The 18535-nt window shown below is 38.5% G+C and overlaps 1 long non-coding RNA gene across 2 annotated transcripts; it reads left to right on the plus strand.

Moving 5' to 3' along the window:
• Positions 1-2299: 2299 nt before the first annotated feature.
• LOC119733321 lies at positions 2300-11780 on the plus strand. Of its 2 annotated transcripts, none has more exons than XR_005271776.1 (8): positions 2300-2867; positions 3175-3276; positions 3622-3695; positions 4172-4302; positions 5168-5400; positions 5869-5930; positions 9381-9468; positions 9633-9671. It is a non-coding gene; the product is annotated as an uncharacterized LOC119733321 (long non-coding RNA). The 2 variants fall into 2 exon arrangements; XR_005271775.1 differs by lacking the exon at positions 9633-9671 and adding an exon at positions 9760-11780 and having other exon boundaries at positions 2302-2867.
• The last annotated feature ends 6755 nt before the right edge of the window (positions 11781-18535 follow it).

The following is an 18535-nucleotide window of genomic DNA, read 5'->3' on the forward strand; positions in this document are numbered from 1 at the left end:
TGATGCTTGTTCGGAAGGACGATGCGTGTTTGGAAGGACGATGCGTGTTTGGAAGGACGATGCGTGTTTGGAAGGACGATGCGTGTTTGGAAGGACGATGCTTGTTTGGAAGGATGATGCTTGTTCGGAAGGACGATGCGTGTTTGGAAGGACGATGCGTGTTTGGAAGGACGATGCTTGTTTGGAAGGACGATGCTTGTTTGGAAGGACGATGCGTGTTTGGAAGGACGATGCGTGTTTGGAAGGACGATGCTTGTTTGGAAGGATGATGCTTGTTCGGAAGGACGATGCGTGTTTGGAAGGACGATGCGTGTTTGGAAGGACGATGCTTGTTTGGAAGGACGATGCTTGTTTGTAAGGACGATGCGTGTTTGGAAGGACGATGCGTGTTTGAAAGGACGATGCTTGTTTGGAAGGACGATGCTTGTTTGGAAGGACGATGCTTGTTTGGAAGGATGATGCGTGTTTGGAAGGACGATGCTTGTTTGGAGGGACGATGCGTGTTTGGAAGGACGATGCTTGTTTGGAAGGACCAACTGGAACTTTGAGGAACACTGCCTATTCTGATGTGGGAGATGTGGAATTCTGGTGACTTTCTGATGTTAGGACAAGTGGAATGATTCTGGTGACTTTCTGGTGACTTTCTGATGTTGGGAGAAGTGGAATTCGCTATCCTCGCTACCTGTGGATACCTGTATCACTCAGAAAAATCGGAGGTAACCCCCCCTAAAAAAAAAATCGTTGTTAATTGTCAGATACTTAAAAAGGATTTTGCTGATGCTATAGCAATGCATCATTTAACTAGGTTTGGGTTTGTTTCACAAATTAACACATGTTATGGGGCATGACACTATAGGTCATTCTAAAAACAGATTGGTTAAATAACCAATGTTGGTTAAAATGTAACACATTAAACAATTGTTGGTTAATTCAACCAAAGATTGGTTATGTTAACCAATCTGTATTTAGAGTGTAACAAGGCAGATTTAATCTGGTATTTTATAAATTTCAGCTTTTTATTATTTGACCAAAGGCAGTACAAGGAAAATACTTCAAATTAAATGAACATTAATTTATTTGCATTGATTTTCTGCAGACGTGAACATGCACAAGAGACCCCCGGATTGTGAAAGTGTACAGTTTGCAAGTGGAGTCGTTCGATAGATTGTTCGGAATCATCGGCACAGGGGGACAAGGTTGCATGTTAACTGAGGTGAGGTAACCATTTTCTTTGCAGGGCCATGCACTTGTCCCCCCCCCCCCCCTCTTGGATTGTGACGGTTTGCAAGTGGAGTCATTCGTTGGATTGTTCGGAATCATCGGCGCAGGGGGAACAAGGTTGCATGTTAACTGAGGTGAGGTAACCATTTCCTTTGCAGCTCATCAAGGCCACATGCACTTGTTCCCCCGGATTGTGACAGTGGAGTCGTTCGTTTTGTTCAGAGTAAGTCAAACCATGATTCTTGTATTTTTCATGTGCAAGCAAATTTGAATCTATCAAAGTTTTGGAAATGAGCACAAAAGTCAATTTTTTTCTCAGGATTTTGTTGAAATAAAGGAAAATTTGGAGAAAAACATTCCCATCAGCCCAAAATGTTCTTTTTAATTTTTTTTTTTTTAAAGATTACATTTTGATTAATGTTTTACTTAAACAATAAGAATGTCCAGGGTGGTTGAAATATATGTTTGTGATGTACTGGTTGGTGGTGAGTGTGTGCTTGTTATTGTGTGGGGTGTAGGTGGTGGTTTGGGTGGGGTGTAGGTGGTGGTTTCTCCACAGGTCATCGGAGTTGGACTGTTGCTTCGTTTGTGGTGCGGGGCAAACACAGTTCTAAGGGACGGGTTGCGTCCGCGTGGAAGGTCCGCCTTTCACGAGGGGTCGTGGGTCCTACGCAGCGGCCTGGAAACCCTAGGATGCCGTGCCATAAAGGAGCAGGTAGTGCGTCCCTCTTTATAGGGGTGTGGCCCTGTATTCACAGCCGGCAAACGCTGCTACTTCCTCAGAACGCATGAACCTGTAATGGGGGATGGACTGAGGGGGGCACGCATATAGGTTAGGGTACTCTCCTGATGCTTCGGGGTTGGGGGGCGTACCGGACAGTCGGCAACTGTGCATGGCCCTCCGGGGCCGGCCTTTTGCCCAGCAATGGACCTGACGATACTGAAAGCATGTTTGAAGCTGGTATCCTGGGACCTTCACTTGGTGGCCCTGTTTAAACTAATCTTACCAGGATGTGCTTCCAAAAGGGTTACATCTAAAAAAAAAAAGGTAAGATTTTAAGAAGGAATGACTTTTTGAAGAAATTTGAAATTTAATTAGGAACTTTTGAAAAATAAATTCTCAACAAACATCATAATTATTGCCAATCAGTCAAAATGGACTTCAATTTTAGACCAAAAAAACATTCCATTTGTTTCTTGGATTACTATTTTTTCCATCAAGTAAACCAAAGCATTCTGTTGGAGAAAGATTTTAAAACCTTTTCTTACAATGGAAAACAATCTCCTCCTCTTTTTCTGACTGGAGTTCAGAGTGGGTAAACAAAGGCCTTTTTTTGTTGAAATTGAAATTGATTCCACCTTTCAAATTTCACTCCAGTTTTTACTTGGCGTTCTGAATCTGTAGCTTAAAAATTCTGGGCACGCTAAATAAATATAACAAATAAAATTGCTTTTGTGTTTATAATTGGAAGTACAAAATTGTGGACAAGAGTTGTGTGCAAATTGTATTTTGAAAACTTGAATGATGTTTTGTTTTTGATAACACTGCAAGGTACAATCTACCACGGATGAGAAGCTTACTGGAGAGAAGAGGGAAAGTAGCGATGAACCAACGACTTCAGGGGAATCCGATCGTCCAATCCAAGGTGAGCATGATTGCAACTGATCATTATAGACAGCAAAAGGAATGGAGAAACATCTTCAAAACGGCTGAAATTACGATTGGACATTTGTCTGTGAACAAATCAAGTTCTGTACTTTGAAGTGCATTTCTAAGTTAATGGCTTTTGATGCTCTGCATGAAACGATTTGAAATTGATTTTGTCAGGTCTGTTTGTTTCAAAATGCATCGACAAATTGAACAGTTTCAAAACTGAACAGTTTCCAGTTTAATTGATTAATTTGAAAAGGAAATTCACCAATTTGCCACTGGATAATGTTGTTTTGTATTAGTTATTTTGTTATTGCAGTTTAACACCCCCCCCCCCCTCCCCACTGGAGATGAGAGGCTGTAGAGGAATTTGTTGTGGTGACAATGAATCATTCTAATCAAAGGTGAGCAACACATCTGACTGAAGATGATCAATTCAAGACAGCAAAGGGAACGGATAAACCTAAGAAAAGGCTGAAATTATGATTGCACATTTGCCAGTTCAGAGATCCTTGTCAGAACCAAAAAATACATGCTCAAGTCAGATTGTGCATTTTTGATATGCTTGTCAATGCGACATGCTTGCTGGCTCGAAATTGGTTTTCGCAGTGCATTTTGGCAAATTTATTTCAATTCCACCGTGTGTCAAGAATTATGCTTTCTGGTCATTCTCAGCCCTGATCATTTATTTCCTTCAGATATCAAACATGAATTTCTTGTTTTTCTTTTCTTCCTTTCCTGATAATCAGTATGGGCTCTGAGAAACACGCAGGAGACAAGATCTGCCGCAGTCGTTGTTAGCAAGAACTACCAGTTTAATAAGGTCTCTGATTTTGCACTTGTGCTTTGAAATCAAGGAGCAATTGTAGTTGACTTCCATGGTAGAGAGTAGACTCTCTGCTGTTAACACAAAGATTTACACATGTGTATTTGAAGGACAGTTTTGCAAGTTGTAAACATATTTTTCAAACTATGAATGATTCGCTGATTGTGCATATGCCCTGAAAGTGTCCACTGGTTCCACCTCAGAAATTGCTTTCAAATGTGGTCATCCGATTATAGTCTCCATAATCTCTTAAGATCAATTCAAGTCTGCATGTCCTCTTGATAGTTACTACAACATTGATGTCTTATTTCTTCTTTGTAGTTGAGATGTTCTCAAATTGTGAAATTGTCTGATGATCCACTATGAGCCCTGTCTGATAAACACTATTCTAAGACCCCACTGTTCTCAATCCAATTCAAGTTGACTTGACTCTGATATGCCTTTTTGTTTCTATCTCACATCTTCCTCTGCAGGTGGACCACACAGACAGCACAATAGCCTTGCAGAGGAGAGCGTTTCTCACGAGTGGATTTACAACTGACTGACCAATCAACCTTCATCAGAACTTTTTGAAGTAGTGGTGTTGGGAAAGCTAGGTTTTCAGGTTTGAAATATAATTTAGGTCTAAGCTATGACTAGTTAAATGTTTGGTATTTTGTAAAGGTATTTATTTTAACTGCATGCAAACAAATACAATTGTGATATGTTCTCCAAGATGTTTGATACTTGTGTAACGGCAAAAATGGCTCACTAAGAAAAATCCTTTTTGAAATTATTACACATGTGTGTCACAATATACTTTTAGAAACTGGGACAAAAATGGAAAAGGAATCAAGGAAATCAAATAGACTTCTCAAATTTTTAATTTAGTCTGATAAAAAAGGAGATCTTTCACACACATAGAAACAATTTGCATCTTTTTAAATGAAAGAAATCTCAATCTGGATCAAACAATGAATACAAAAAATCAGAAGGAATTTGCCAAGGAGAAAAATAAAACTTTGCAAAGGATAAAATAATAAACAATTGGATGAAATTAAGGTGTGAAGAAATGGACAGCAGGAAAAAAGTAAAAAGGCACAGAGCATTATTGGAAAATGACTGTAAAAGCACAGCAATGATCTACAAACCAATGACTCCACAAGCAGACAAACCCAAGCAGGAAACAACTCCAGTTAGGAGGAACTTACAATGAAATACTGTGAACTTTAAACTGCTGGTCTGCTGGCTACAACTAAAGTGTGGCTTGTAGGGCTGTCCATTTGCAAATAATGTAGTATTGGATTATTTCAAAACTGCACTTAACCGAATGTTTGAATATTAGAAACTTGCTGATCAAGTGTGACACACGCAAGCTGCAGCTACCTTCCTAGCTGGTCAACAATTGCATATACATGTAAAGCATGCTGGTTCAAGATGACATGCATTGATGGTATTGTCTTCTCTTCTTTTGTCTGTGGTATCCTTAGGGAGGTTGCTTACAGCCAGGTGATGACCAGCATCTTTCGCCAGTAGTCTCCTGGTCTTCCACTGCATCTCCAATTTCTTGCCACCACAGACGGATGTTTCAGTGAAGTAGTTTTGCTCCAACCTCTCTGCCATCTGCCATGCGATGGGCGCTAGAGCACATCCCGTTGAGGAAGTTAACAAAGCTGATGTTTAATGGTAGCTACTAGAGATCCTGGATGCTGACTCTGCCCAGGTAGGTGATGTTGAATACGATAGAAATCACTAGGGAAAAGTTCTATATGAACAGCATGTGAAGTGACAGTCTCTAAAAAGAGAAGTGGTTCTGAAGATTTGAAGATTTAGTCAGTGATCTGTGACTGTCATCAGGAGAATGCTTGAACGTAAAGACAGGTGATCATTTAACAGGTGTGGGGCAGATCCAGTGTGGATCAATGAAACATGATGTGATAATACAGCCAGCTTAGGGTTGCATTATATCAGGAATAAATGACCCATCTTAGAACTATTGATAATCAATAACATGTGGAAATCACCCTGTAATACCTTCTGATCAGCATAAACCAGAAGAGCGATCACGAAGAAACTTGGAAAAAAATGTTCACTGTTGCGTGACTGCTGCGCAGATCGATGCGTGCCGGTTTGTGTATCCCTACATACATTGATGTTTAGTTTCAATTTTGCTTTCTATTTTCAATTCAAGGTTTTCACAATGGCTGGACCTAAAAGTGCTGAAATGCCCTGAAACTGCTCATCAAACATCAGGTAGGTCAACACCATTGTCACAAACTCACAGGCACGCGCTGTGTGGAGTGTCAATTCGTGAAAAACTACATAGTCAATAATTTGGGTTTCATGAGCGCACTTCGTACACTGATGCGTAATACAATCATTTTGGTTTTCAGGAACTGAAGTGCAACCATGTACATGAAGCAGAAATACAATTAGGAGAAAAATGCTTTGAAAGGTTTGACATGAGTTTACTCCCATCCGTATACTTGTGGGCTTAAACAAAAATGTATTTAAAAACCATTTTACTTGTGAAATTAAAATACACTCGCGTGCTGGGTACTCGCGCACAACTGAATGTCGATTCATGGTGTCTGTGACAACATTTTTGTAAGATATGGAGGTTCAATGTTTTTTTTTCAGAACTTAATTACTAATAAATTTAAAGGATAAAATTAATGGTTGACTTCACATCCCTGCCTGCATCAGTGATCAGTTGCATAAACTTTATTCAAAGTGGTTGTATACATCAACTATTTACTTGAAATGGATCAGTAGAGGTTTTACGCACCATTAATGGAACAGATCCTTGCTTAAACATTGTAGTAACCAAGTTGTTGTTAGTGCACCTTCTTCAGACAGCTCTGTGAACAAGTTCACTCATTTCTGTGTTACTTTCCATTCTGTGTATGTGTGCTCACATGTCTTTTCAGTTATCTTGTTTATTTACCATTTCACTTGCCTCATAAAATCAGTTTTTTGTACCGTATAATTAAATTAAAAACGGTTTCAGCAAGTGTAATCCCAGTGACATGCAACCGACCCAGTTACTGGAGATCGATTGAAGTAGATTGCATGCAAGTTGTTTCTTCAGTCAAAATGTCCTACTTGTGATAGCGTCAAAATCGAACAGTTGGCTTAACTTGCAGACAGAATAACGGATGTTGCTGCTCCACAGCAGCCAGCCAAGGTCAACTCAGTCACATCTACATGCACCCCTGCATCACTGACAGAAGTGCAACTTCTTCACACAGAAAAGCCAGCTTTCACTGCAAATACAAACATTGTCCGCAGGACGTCATCGTTCTTGCAGTCGTTCAAGCAATCGACCACGCTCCCTGAAATGGTAGGTAATCAGTTGGATGATGAAGAACAACTATGGAGACAAGCTGCTGGAGAAAAATCACTACACGGCCAATCTCCAACTATTCGCGAAGGAACACTCATCAGACGCCCCTTTGGGCAGCAGTAAGGCGGATAAGGGGAGGATTCTGGCTCTGGCCCAACACTCTGTGGATGCATGCTTGAGAACTCCTCTGCGTAACCGTATCACAGATGAGGGTTCGCGGAAGTGACCGGGAAAGTGCCCAACACTCCGTGGAGGAATGCTCAGGAACCCAAGGGCGACCATAACATGGACAAGGGCCAGGCCAACGCCTGTACGTGGTACTCAAGATCATTCCTGCGGCTTTTGGACTCCATCGTTACAGGCACAGGTCTATCTCAAATCCGCAGCCTTGAAGATCTCAAAATCAATTCTTTTCCTGTTCTTTCACTTAGTGCCTGGAATTGTGTCTTGTGTTGGGAAGCTACCATTTGCAGCAGACCTGACCAGACACCAGCCGTGTATAGGCCTACATCCGTTAGTTTCCATCAATCGTGTCTACTGAGGAGGAGCATTATATTGCTACCTCGGCATCCGTATCAGGTTGTACAGAAGCGACAAGAGATTGAGGCACTGGTGGCCAAGATGACAGAAGATCTGCGCAAGGTGGAATCCTCTCTGGCCCCCTGGCAAACGCTGGATGTGCTACAAACTGCCATTGAACAGTGCACCTTGTATGTGTTGCCTGTCAGCAATTGCCAGAAGAAAAGTCTGAAGTGGCTAAAGAAAGAGGTGGTGAGGTTGGCGCAGAAAGTTTGTGACCTTCCAATGAGGACCACCACCAATGACGTCTTTGCGACGTCTATACAGAAAGTGATGGATCCCAACCGGGATGCTGCAGTCAAACAGTCATGCAAGCCGTACGCATTTCATCTTCACCTGACAATATCGTCCACAGTGTCTCCACCATACTGTTGACCTCTATCATTTGCCGCACCATTCAGTTCATGAGCGGGTCTATGGAGGGGGACTTGCATGGGTCCCACGCTAGGATGGTGGTTCACCTGTTGGGTATCTCTTTCAGGGGCTGCTGTACCAGCTCAGTACTTACACGTACAGACAAGGGAAAGGAGATACGCTCCAAGAGCATTACCACAGCTCTGCGTGCCGCGGCTCGAGAGTTTTACTCTTGTTGAAAACCGACCGCAGCCGGTAATTCCAATCAGCCCTCTTTCGTACCCTCACTTGATCTTGATCTTGATTGATATAGCTGTAAGCTCCTACAGGAACATCACTCAGCTTGGAAGGGATGGACATGCTATTGACGAGTGCTGAGGGATCTAAGGGTATCACTAAATTGATTGGTGTCTCCTTTGCCAGTAATGTGCTGAGGGAGGTCGTTCCAGTCCTTGTGAGGCGCTGTACGTATCTCCTATTTTCCAGGGTGGGTCATTCCAGTTTTTCAAGAAGAGCAGTAACAGATGTAGAATTGCCCCAGCTATATGTGTTAGTGATGAAGCGGGCAGCTCTTCGTTGAACCATCTCCATCTTCTGTTTATTGGTGGCTGTGAAGGGATCCCACACTGATGCACAGTAATCGAGATGAGGACGGACTAAACTTTGATAGGCTTGGAGTTTGATCTTGGGTGGGGCTGAACCTAAGTTGCATCTAAGAAAACCAAGCATGCTGTTAGCTTTAGCTGTGACTGCATTGATATGAGTATTCCATTTCATGTCCGATGAGAGGTGGACGCCAAGGTACTTGTGGCTTTGAACTGATTCCAGAATGTGACCAGAGAGCTTGTATGAAGAGTGGATGATGGTTTTCTTATTGGTGAATCTGATCACATTGCATTTTTCTGGTTTGAATGACATCTGCCAGCGCTGCTCCCACTCCTCTAGTGTCTTCAGGTCTTGCTGAATAACATCGCAGTCAGATGAAGATGTCATTTTGCGATGAATGACACAATCATCGGCGAACAAGCAGACATTCGAGCTCAGTCCTTCGGCAATATCGTTGATATAGACTAAAAAGAGGAGAGGGCCCAACACAGTGCGCTGTGGCACAGCAGATGAGACGTGGACTGGTTGGGAACTGACTCCCTGGATGACAACTGATTGTTGTCTTTGGCTGCAAACACGTACACACCACTACCCGCATTGCATGGTCCAATGATTACAATGCCAGCTCAAGCTCTGTGAACACTCACATCATTCTGTAACTTTCCACTGTGTGCTCAAGTGTATGAAATAGTGTTTGTGTACCGTTTTACTTGACTCTAAAAGTCAGTTATTTGTTTCGGATAATAAACCACTATTGTCTACAGCCTCACAAGTAATTCACTCTATCATAACTAATCTATATTTCATTTTTTGCACAGTCTTTGATAAGACAGGACCTGAGTAACCTGAGCAAGTCATCAGACGTCTGTTATCAGAACCACAAGAAGAGGAACGCATGTGTTTCAGGTGAGCTAAGAACTTGTTCAATATACTTCAGTACTTGCTTTTGCAACAATGTTTATGTGAATTATGGGTTGATAATAAATTCATACTAAAATTTTGCTGTAGATGTGAACGCAGAAGAAGCTAAAATTCTAAATTCTATCTTCAAAACTCCTCCCTACATATAGTTGTTCTCCCAAATTAGTGGAGCCTCAAAAGCTACAAAAGCCTGCAAAAAAAGTAATCATAAACTGCATGTATACAAATGTTATTTATATTCAATTTTCCTTCTTGTTTTTTCAACTTGAATTCCAGGTTTTCCTGCTCTTACCAAGAAGATGTTGCTCTTGATGTTGGACTTCCCTGAAACTGCACCACTTTGTGATGACATCAAACATCAGGGAAACTACATCCAAGGTGCATTGGGCCTATTTAGAATGTACTAGGCTGTTAATTGAAAAAAAAGGTTATATGGGCAATTCCATGCTGGTGGAGACACAAGACCAAACAATTATTTCACGGTTTGTTCAAGTTTGATTTGCTGAAGTGACACAATATATCTTGGCGTTTTTAAAACTGAAATAGGTTTGTCCTATGCGCGCACTATTTTGTGAGTTACGGTACACCATCACATCAAAGTCTGCAATGACGTCATGATGACTTATGGATGAACTGGTAAGGAATTTTGAATTAATCTTTTGCTATCTATTCAGTAATATTTTCTCTCAATATTTTGTTAGCATTTTTTAGGGCGTCTTTGTGAAAATGGATATTATTTTTAAGTTGTTAATTTTTGTCAGACTTTGCTTGTAAAATGAGATACAAATTTAGTTATTTATAATTCACCAAAACAGATATTTTTCTTTGTAAATACATGTACATGTGCCTACATTTTTTGACTAATGAATAATTCTGTTAAAAGTTTCTTAGCTTGAGTTCTGAGAATTGTATTTAAAATTAGAATTTGTTTACATTTTTGTTTTATGCTTAGACCAGCCATGAAATATTGTAATGTCGGCCACATGTAATGTCATGCAGTCACAATCTCTTAGAATAACGTAGCGTCAGTCACATTATTGCACAGTCCGTAGTTGAGGAAAACACAAGTACACATGTTATTTAAGTCCATACACATTCAAGTAGTAAACTCTTTGAACCAAAATGCAACTGAGTGCCAAGCCACTGTCTAAGCAACTTATATATTTTTCACAAAACAGCCTTTTTAAAATGTAATTTGGACCTCTGTAACCCTTTAATAAAATGAACAATATATTTGTTTTGCTTTTGGGCACAAGTAGTCTATCATTGTTCATTCTGATGGGGGTGGGGTGGGGAAAGTCTTCCCTGTGAAAACTGAATTATTGTTTGGCATTAAATAGTTTGATATTCATAATTCCCTGTTTATTACTAAACATTGGCTAACATATTTTGTTCGTTTTGTTGTTGGTTCCTTTGATAACTTTGGTATTGCTAGAAAAATAGCAAGTAAAATTGTGTTAATGTAAACATGTACAAATTATGATTAATTCAGTTGAATATTTTATATTTTCAGGAAAGATGTACAGCCAAGTTGCAACTTACTGCAGCAGAGAGAAAGACACAGCAGAAACAAAACTTGGCAGAAAAGGATAGAGGAACAAATGAAAGAGGAATATATAGACAGAAAAAAAACAGAACATGAGGAGTTTCATAAGTGAGCAGGAATAAAACTATGAGGAAAAAGTAGTTAGAATCGAGCATGGAATTTGTTCAAAATGTTGAGACCTCAAAATTTGTAGTAATTACACAGAAAATATGATGCAAGTCTATTTACACAGTTTTTATTGGAGACAACTTTAATCATTACTACGGTCGCTTTGCAAAGTTTCTTGCTTAATTAACTTTATGATCAGTTAATTTTTGGTGTTGATGGTATATACATGTAGGTTTTTTATTATGTTTTTGTTTTTTATAAATTCTAAAACTCTCTGAGTTTGGATATTGAAAATTTATTTTGTTCTTGCATACAGTCACTGTTGGAAATTATAAAGAAAATAAAACTTGACCTGAACAGAAACTTTTCAATACACAGTGTCTCATTTCTCAATTATCATGATTATAAAAACTTTCATTTTACATCTTTGTACATGTGTAAAGTGTTATACTGGCTATAAATTATATGAAAAATAAAATATGACATCCATTGGCCTTTTACATGAAGAGAAATTTCAAATTTGCTCTATCATTTGTTTCCTGTGTTGTTTTTTATGTAAATTTGTAATGTCAGTCACAATAAAGAAAGAGTTCTGTAAGCGAAGGACAGAAAAGATCAATGCGTCTACAGGTTGAAAAATGTAGACACTTCATCCTGAAAAAAAATGATGCGCATTGGAATTATATGATGCGGCTGATTAGTGTACGCAAACATAATGGCGTGTTCAAATTTCAATTTTTGGCATGGTGTCTCTGCGTAAACCTATTGAGAAAATCGCATTATAATTTCTTGTCACAAAAATGCTCAAAATTCACCGTACACCTTGAAAAATTCACTCTTTTACTTTTAATTGCAATCAGATGCATGGGCGTCGCCAGGATTTTTTCTAGAGGGGGAAAAAACTGTTTTTGCCAAAAAATGCTTGTATTTCTCAACACATTCTCGATTTATCAGTTTGAGAGGGGGGCAGGGACATTTTGCCCCCCCCCAAAAAAATTTACACCACTTTGTCTTCGCGCCTCTTTTTCTTTTATTTTTTGTATATTTTTTCTTCCTTTTTTTTTTTTTTTGCTTTGCCGGGGGGGGGGGGGGGGGAAGTGCCCCCCTTGCCCCCCCCCCCCGCGACGCCCATGATCAGATGTTATGTCTTGTACATCATAAAATTAAGAATTAGAGGTGGTTATCATTTTTCTTTAAGAGACAAATTTGAATTAAAACCCTATGCCACTTTATCGATTAGCGTACGAGAAGAATTGAAGTGATGGCGTCGTGCGTAAAATTGTTCTGAATCGTGATAATGATGCGAATTGGAAACCTGCCGAAACTCTCTAATGTCTGTCACCATGGAATTGCCCATATACTTGCTTAAACTGTAGATTTTCTGCTTTTGCCCAATACTTGGCATTATTGTTTTTCTGTTCATTTGCATTTTGAGATGTCCTTGAATTTATGGAAAGAAAAGGGAAATGGAAAGCGTTTTTGAAATAATTTGAGCATTCTAAAATGAATTGGCATAAAAATCTAGCCAGATAGACACAGTTAAAATATTTGGTCTATAGAGGGCAGTATGCATATATTATCTGTAACATGTTTGTAAATCAATGTTTAACTTATTTAAATTTAGTTGTACAAGCAATTATTCCTGAAATAAGGCGTTACTGTACTGGAACTGGTATTGTTTTTCTTTTTGAAGTGGTTAAAACATTTCAGAATTTGAAAAAAAATAGTTGTATAACATTTGAGGCAAAAATCACTGACAATTTTAAGTAAAATCGAGATTACCAAATTTAAAAACTCCATTTCCACATTCAAACAAAAGTTTGGCCTTTTATAATTAAAAACAACTTTGTGCGTCCCCCCCCCCCCCGAAGAATAAAATTAGTGAACAAATTTAACGTAGGACTTGCTTTTAAAATATTGAGCATTGACAAATTTAGAATCTTGTAAAGGGAAGTAAATTAACGTCTACATTTATTAAACAGAATTGTGTTTCTTGTTAAATACATGTATGTGAAGTTTAAAAAACTGTAATATTAACTTTAAAAAAAAGTGTGAGATAGGTTTGTAAAAAGTGTAAATAAAGGGCAACAATAGAAAGAATATGGAAATAAATGTCTTAATTGAGAACCAGAATTTTGGGTCTGTTGTGGTCTCCTTCTGAATATTCATTTTTCTGCTTTTTATTATTCAATTATTCAAATTAGCCCAGGCGGCCATTTTTTTTTCTTTTTTTTTTATATTGCGCAATCTAACCTTTAAATATAAGTTCCGAGAACAAATTTTCGAAGAGGCCAGTGGCCTGGCGGTCTAGCTCGCTGACCGCCAGGAGCTGGGTCCCTGGTTCAAAACCAAGCTGGGGACCCGGGAGGAGAATTTTTCCTCGCAGCAGTAATAAAATTTTAAAAATAAATAAAATAGTAGCATGGAGCAGGGTTGAACCGTGTACCTTCTGCATGCCAGCTCTACTCTTTTCCGCTCTGCCATGGCAATTTCTTGAAAAAATCTCCGGTTATCGTAATTAAAACCCTTAGGTTGTTGGACTTAGACAATTTTTCAGCTTTGGCCAGAATTTCAGAAATCAAGGGGTACCCCTTGAAATTTTTTCAGATCTGAGGGTCTGAGGCTGGGAGGTTAAGAAGTTGGGAGCTGAAGGGGTTTGGAGCTGGAGGGTAGACTTTGGGCTGACTGGTTGATGGTTGAGAGGGAACTGGACTATTAGTTGAAAGGCTTCCTGACTGATAGGTCTGCAAGTTGATAGGACTAGGAAGGGTCTTGGGGATTTTTGGACTTAGAGTTTATTTGGCTGGACTTAGATTTGGGAATGTAATTTCTTCATATTAGTTGGACTAAATTTTGGACTGAATATTCAGACTTCTTTTTTGAAGTCCTGCCCTGTCCTGTAAGTTCAGATCTGTCTTCGCAGCCAATCATCAGTCAGACTGGTAGTTAGCCTTTTCCTTTTTTGGAGATTGCTACACTTGTTGAAGCCTGCTAGAGACCACATAAGACTGCTGGAATACTGGTTACCAGTGGTGTGTGAGGTGGATGTAGACTTCTTAGCCTCAGGGTCTCGATACAACCTGGTTGAAGGGCCTTCCTCACTTGACCGTGAAGCGTGCCGTCAAAATGGGTTTTCATGCTTCGACAATTTTGTATGGCTTATCGCCCTCTCTTTTCAAGGTGTTTAGAGGTCACATGAGGTGAAAATTTCAAGATTTTTAAACGGGAGTAATTTTTTCACTTAATTTTTAGAGGTATGCCTGAATGTTTGCAAATCTTAGATTTGTTTCTCAGTGCAACAGTATAATGCAAAGTTTCTACGGCTTTGATTATATTTTACATTAGTACTTTTCTAAATGTTTAATCGTTTTTTAATTGTTACACGATTCCTCTTGAAATTTTATGGAGTTCTTAATTGAAGACTTTACTTTATGAACAATCGATGGACACTTAAGCTTAGCATATATTTCCAGAATTGGCGTCCACACAAGTGTGTTCTGATTGCGTATTACAAATATTTTTCATTCCGATTTAAATTAAATTAAAACACACTTTGTTGTTTTTGTTATATTAATTGAATTAATTTGCTGTAGAAATTAAATAGGCTTTTTTAAAGACATTGTCTCAAAAACCAGTGTGTGGGTTTTTATGGGGACTTTTTTTTTCTCATGATTTTGCATTGCAATTTTCTCGCTAGCAACAGATTATAATTGTTTTAGTTACATTAACTGTATTGTTTGATATTCCTGTTAAAATTTTTCAGGCTTCACAAAAACGTCATGATGAGTTTATAACGAAGGAAATTTCACTTTAATACAATGGGCATTTCTCATGATATCCTCCAGACAATGAGTATATTCTATTTCATTAGGTTTAGTAAAAAAAAACGTGTTACTCGTCCGGGTTTTTTTAAAACAAGGAGGAAGTGGGCCTTTTTATTTTTCTATTTGTTTCAAGATGGCCGCCATTTAAAAATTTCCACTGTTCAAAGACACTTTTAAAATGAAAGATAATTTAGACAAGAGAAATGAACATATATACAGTGTCATTTAGACTTGTATTGGTCTACAATTTATTTTCCAATGAATTTGTGGACTTTTTCGGTGTTTTACTACATTTTTCAAAAATAAAAAATAATAAAAAAAATCCAGACGGCCTCCAAAAAAGGAAGCGGGCGGGGACGAAAAAAGGGTTTTTTTTTACTTTGCCTTAATGGTTGATTTAATTCGCATTGTACTTGTTTTCCTGCTGAATTAACATACTCTACAATATTAAATTTGACAATTCCTCTTCAAATTTGGGCTGTTTAAGACGTCAGATTTTCGTGACGCGCATCGGCTGCGCTGTATTTTGGAGACATTCCAAGCAACAGGAGCGCATGTTTAGAACATTTTGCACACTACGCGCACATGGTGTTGAACATGCAGTTGTAATTTTCCTACAAAGATGGCGTCCTATGAGAGAGATCTATTGGAGAATCCGGGCCTCGTCATCACAACCAACCAACAAACAAAATTTCAATTGACTTGCATTCTGATTGTACTTTTTCCACTGAACACACTCCATTGTGTTTTTTGTTTTATTCTTGCAAGAAAAACTATTGCAATAAATTGTTACGCACTCCCTGTTATTCTAGATTTGTATCTGCACATGTGCACTTAATCAGGCCATAGAGCTATAGTAAATTATTAGAGAGCTATATATGAATAGGATGAAGCTTGCTGGGCGCATGCATCCATGTTTGTGCTTAAGTCATCAGAAATTAGCTTAAATGTTGTATGTTTATACATTTCAAAGCTGTTAGTACAACTTACATTTCATTCTGTGCTTTCACACTAGTGCGCTGCACGGATTTTGGATTTTTTTTTCACTGTAGATCACGTGCCTGCTCAGCCATATATCTGTTATATTTTGGCAACACATTAAGCGCACAAAACTTAAAAAGAATTGATGTCATATTGACGACGTGACTTGCACATTGATCTCGCTGCATGTACATTCTTCAAGCACTGTGTTGAGCTCAGACAACTTTGAAGTGTGCAAGGGAATGAGGAGTAAACGCTCTCATAATTTACTACAGCTCTATATGGAATGCACATTTTAACTGATAAACTACCATTGAGACAACAGAGGTCAAAGGTCACCCAGGTTCACTGACCTTTAATGTTGTAATGTACATGTCCACAAAACATCTCTTCAACTGACAGTTTCCAAGATTGGTTTCAATTAACTTCTAATTTTTAACATTAGTAGCCTATTATCTTTTTACATACTAAATTAAGCCAACAAAAAAGCAAAGGATTTTTCAATTGTTTTACAGTAAGGCCAAAAAAAAAATACTCGGTCTCTGGTCAGACCAAAGTTGTGGAATTGATGCGGTGATGCTGCTTTTTTTTTTTTTTTTGCTTTTTTTTTTCAAGCTTTGATTGTACAGACAAGGTGCGGTACTATTTGCTTTTTTTTTGGTGTCCTCATGTACACTGGTGTCCTCCATAATTTGCTTTGGTGCCCTCAATCATTTGCCTTGGTGCAATTTCCCATTCCTTGGTGCTCTTTGGTAAAAAGGAGCTACCGCGGAACATTTTGGAAAAAAAAAAGATTGACGCGCATGAATAAAATCGACGCGCACGCTGACCAGAGACCTCTTCTTCTTGTTTTGGCCTAACATAAATAAGGTTAAATACAAAATACTCGCAGTTTACAATCATCTTCAATTTCACAGAATTGATACAATTTTTTTTATTCCATTTGGCCTAATTATTTCGTTTTCATTCTTTTCTCTGAATTATGCTGTCAGCAAATTTTTTGGTAGGTAAGGCAAGAAACCCACAGACATATAAATGCATAGACCGCCAGGTCCTATTCAAAACTACATGAGCATTTCGTGATTTGTCTAGCGCCCGACTAAAATCAAAACTATGGGCAAATTCACCTCTCAGTATAGGATTTTACACACAGTTGACGAATTCCAGTCAAACATGTAAAAACAATTATGAAGTTTGTTTTTTATTGTAAACAAATCCCTTGTGAATTAAGTATGATTTCTGTAGATTAAAAACAATAGGGTACCCAACATTGTCATACAACTTATGAGTAATAAAGCCTTTACCAAAATAATTTGTGAAGCAAAATAATTTATGTACCGTACTAAGCGCGTTGGTGCATTGAACCTGCATCGCGCAGTTAATATGCGAGCTGCCAACAAACCTTTTGCCCATACTTTACCAAATCAAGGTTTCAAGCGCACGACTGGCGGTCTATGCTTTATTTGTCTGTGAACAAACCAGATAGCACTATGGCGCCCTCTATGGCTACTGGACATCTAAGAAAAATTAATTAACTTAACTATCGCTTGTGAATGCTGCGGCTGTGACGAACAACGCCCTCTATAGAAATGGACATAGAGGTGTCCTCATGTCACATGACTGACTGGCTCCACGCTCCCCACACCTGGGAAAATAAAATAGAAGACAAAATTGCAAATTTAATAAATTTATCAAACTTCCATTAAAAAACATTAAAAGTAAAAAAATGAGGATTGTTTTGTTAGGTGACTGCGGGTAGTACATATCCCAACTACATGCAATGGTGTTGTACAAATTTTATTTTAATCATGAAAAAAAAAATTTTTATTTTAGAATTTGTAGTTCGTGTCAACAAACTTTTTTAGGGCCCCTCCCTGGAAAGTAAAAAAAGAAGTATTTATGGGAATATTTAATTCTTTTGTTTTTGCATCAACACGCCTTAAAGGGAAAATACAACATTTGCAAACCTCAAAAAATAAAACTACCAAATCATTTTGAAATACCTTGCTGGACTGTTAGTGAATGACAGTGTAAAGCATCCTGTAAAATCATGGCACCTGGTATACTGTCATTTTCAAGAAAAGTGGTATTTTTGTATCAATTTCCAACGCTGATCGGCCGATCAGCGTTGGAAAAAACTGGCTTTTTTCAAATACTGGCCCCAGTTGACCATCGCACTTGTTTGCAATCGATTACACACCTTAAACGAGTACAAGCCAGCTAAGACTGGTTCCCTGATCTTACAATTCCCTAATATATGTAAACTGCTCTGTTTCTTCTTAAATGGAGTCAGGGAACCAGACTACAGGAAAATGATTGTTTTTCTTGGTTTTTATAGCATTTTCGAACCCAAAACCTCAAAAAAGTCAGTGTAACTATATTTGCTATATATTTCCGACCCCCCAAAATGAGACAGAACTGGGCAGAGGTTGAAATAAGGGTTTGCAGGTATTAGGAAAGAGAATAACATTCTCCTTACAATACTGTTTGTTGCACGTCAATAGGACATTTTCTTGACAAGTTATAGCTGTATAAAGTTTACATTTATTGACATGTCAAAAAAGCAAAATACTAAGAAAAAGGCCTGTAAAGT

Source organism: Patiria miniata, unplaced genomic scaffold, assembly GCF_015706575.1.
Source record: "Patiria miniata isolate m_02_andy unplaced genomic scaffold, ASM1570657v1 HiC_scaffold_25, whole genome shotgun sequence".
NCBI lineage: Eukaryota > Metazoa > Echinodermata > Asteroidea > Valvatida > Asterinidae > Patiria > Patiria miniata.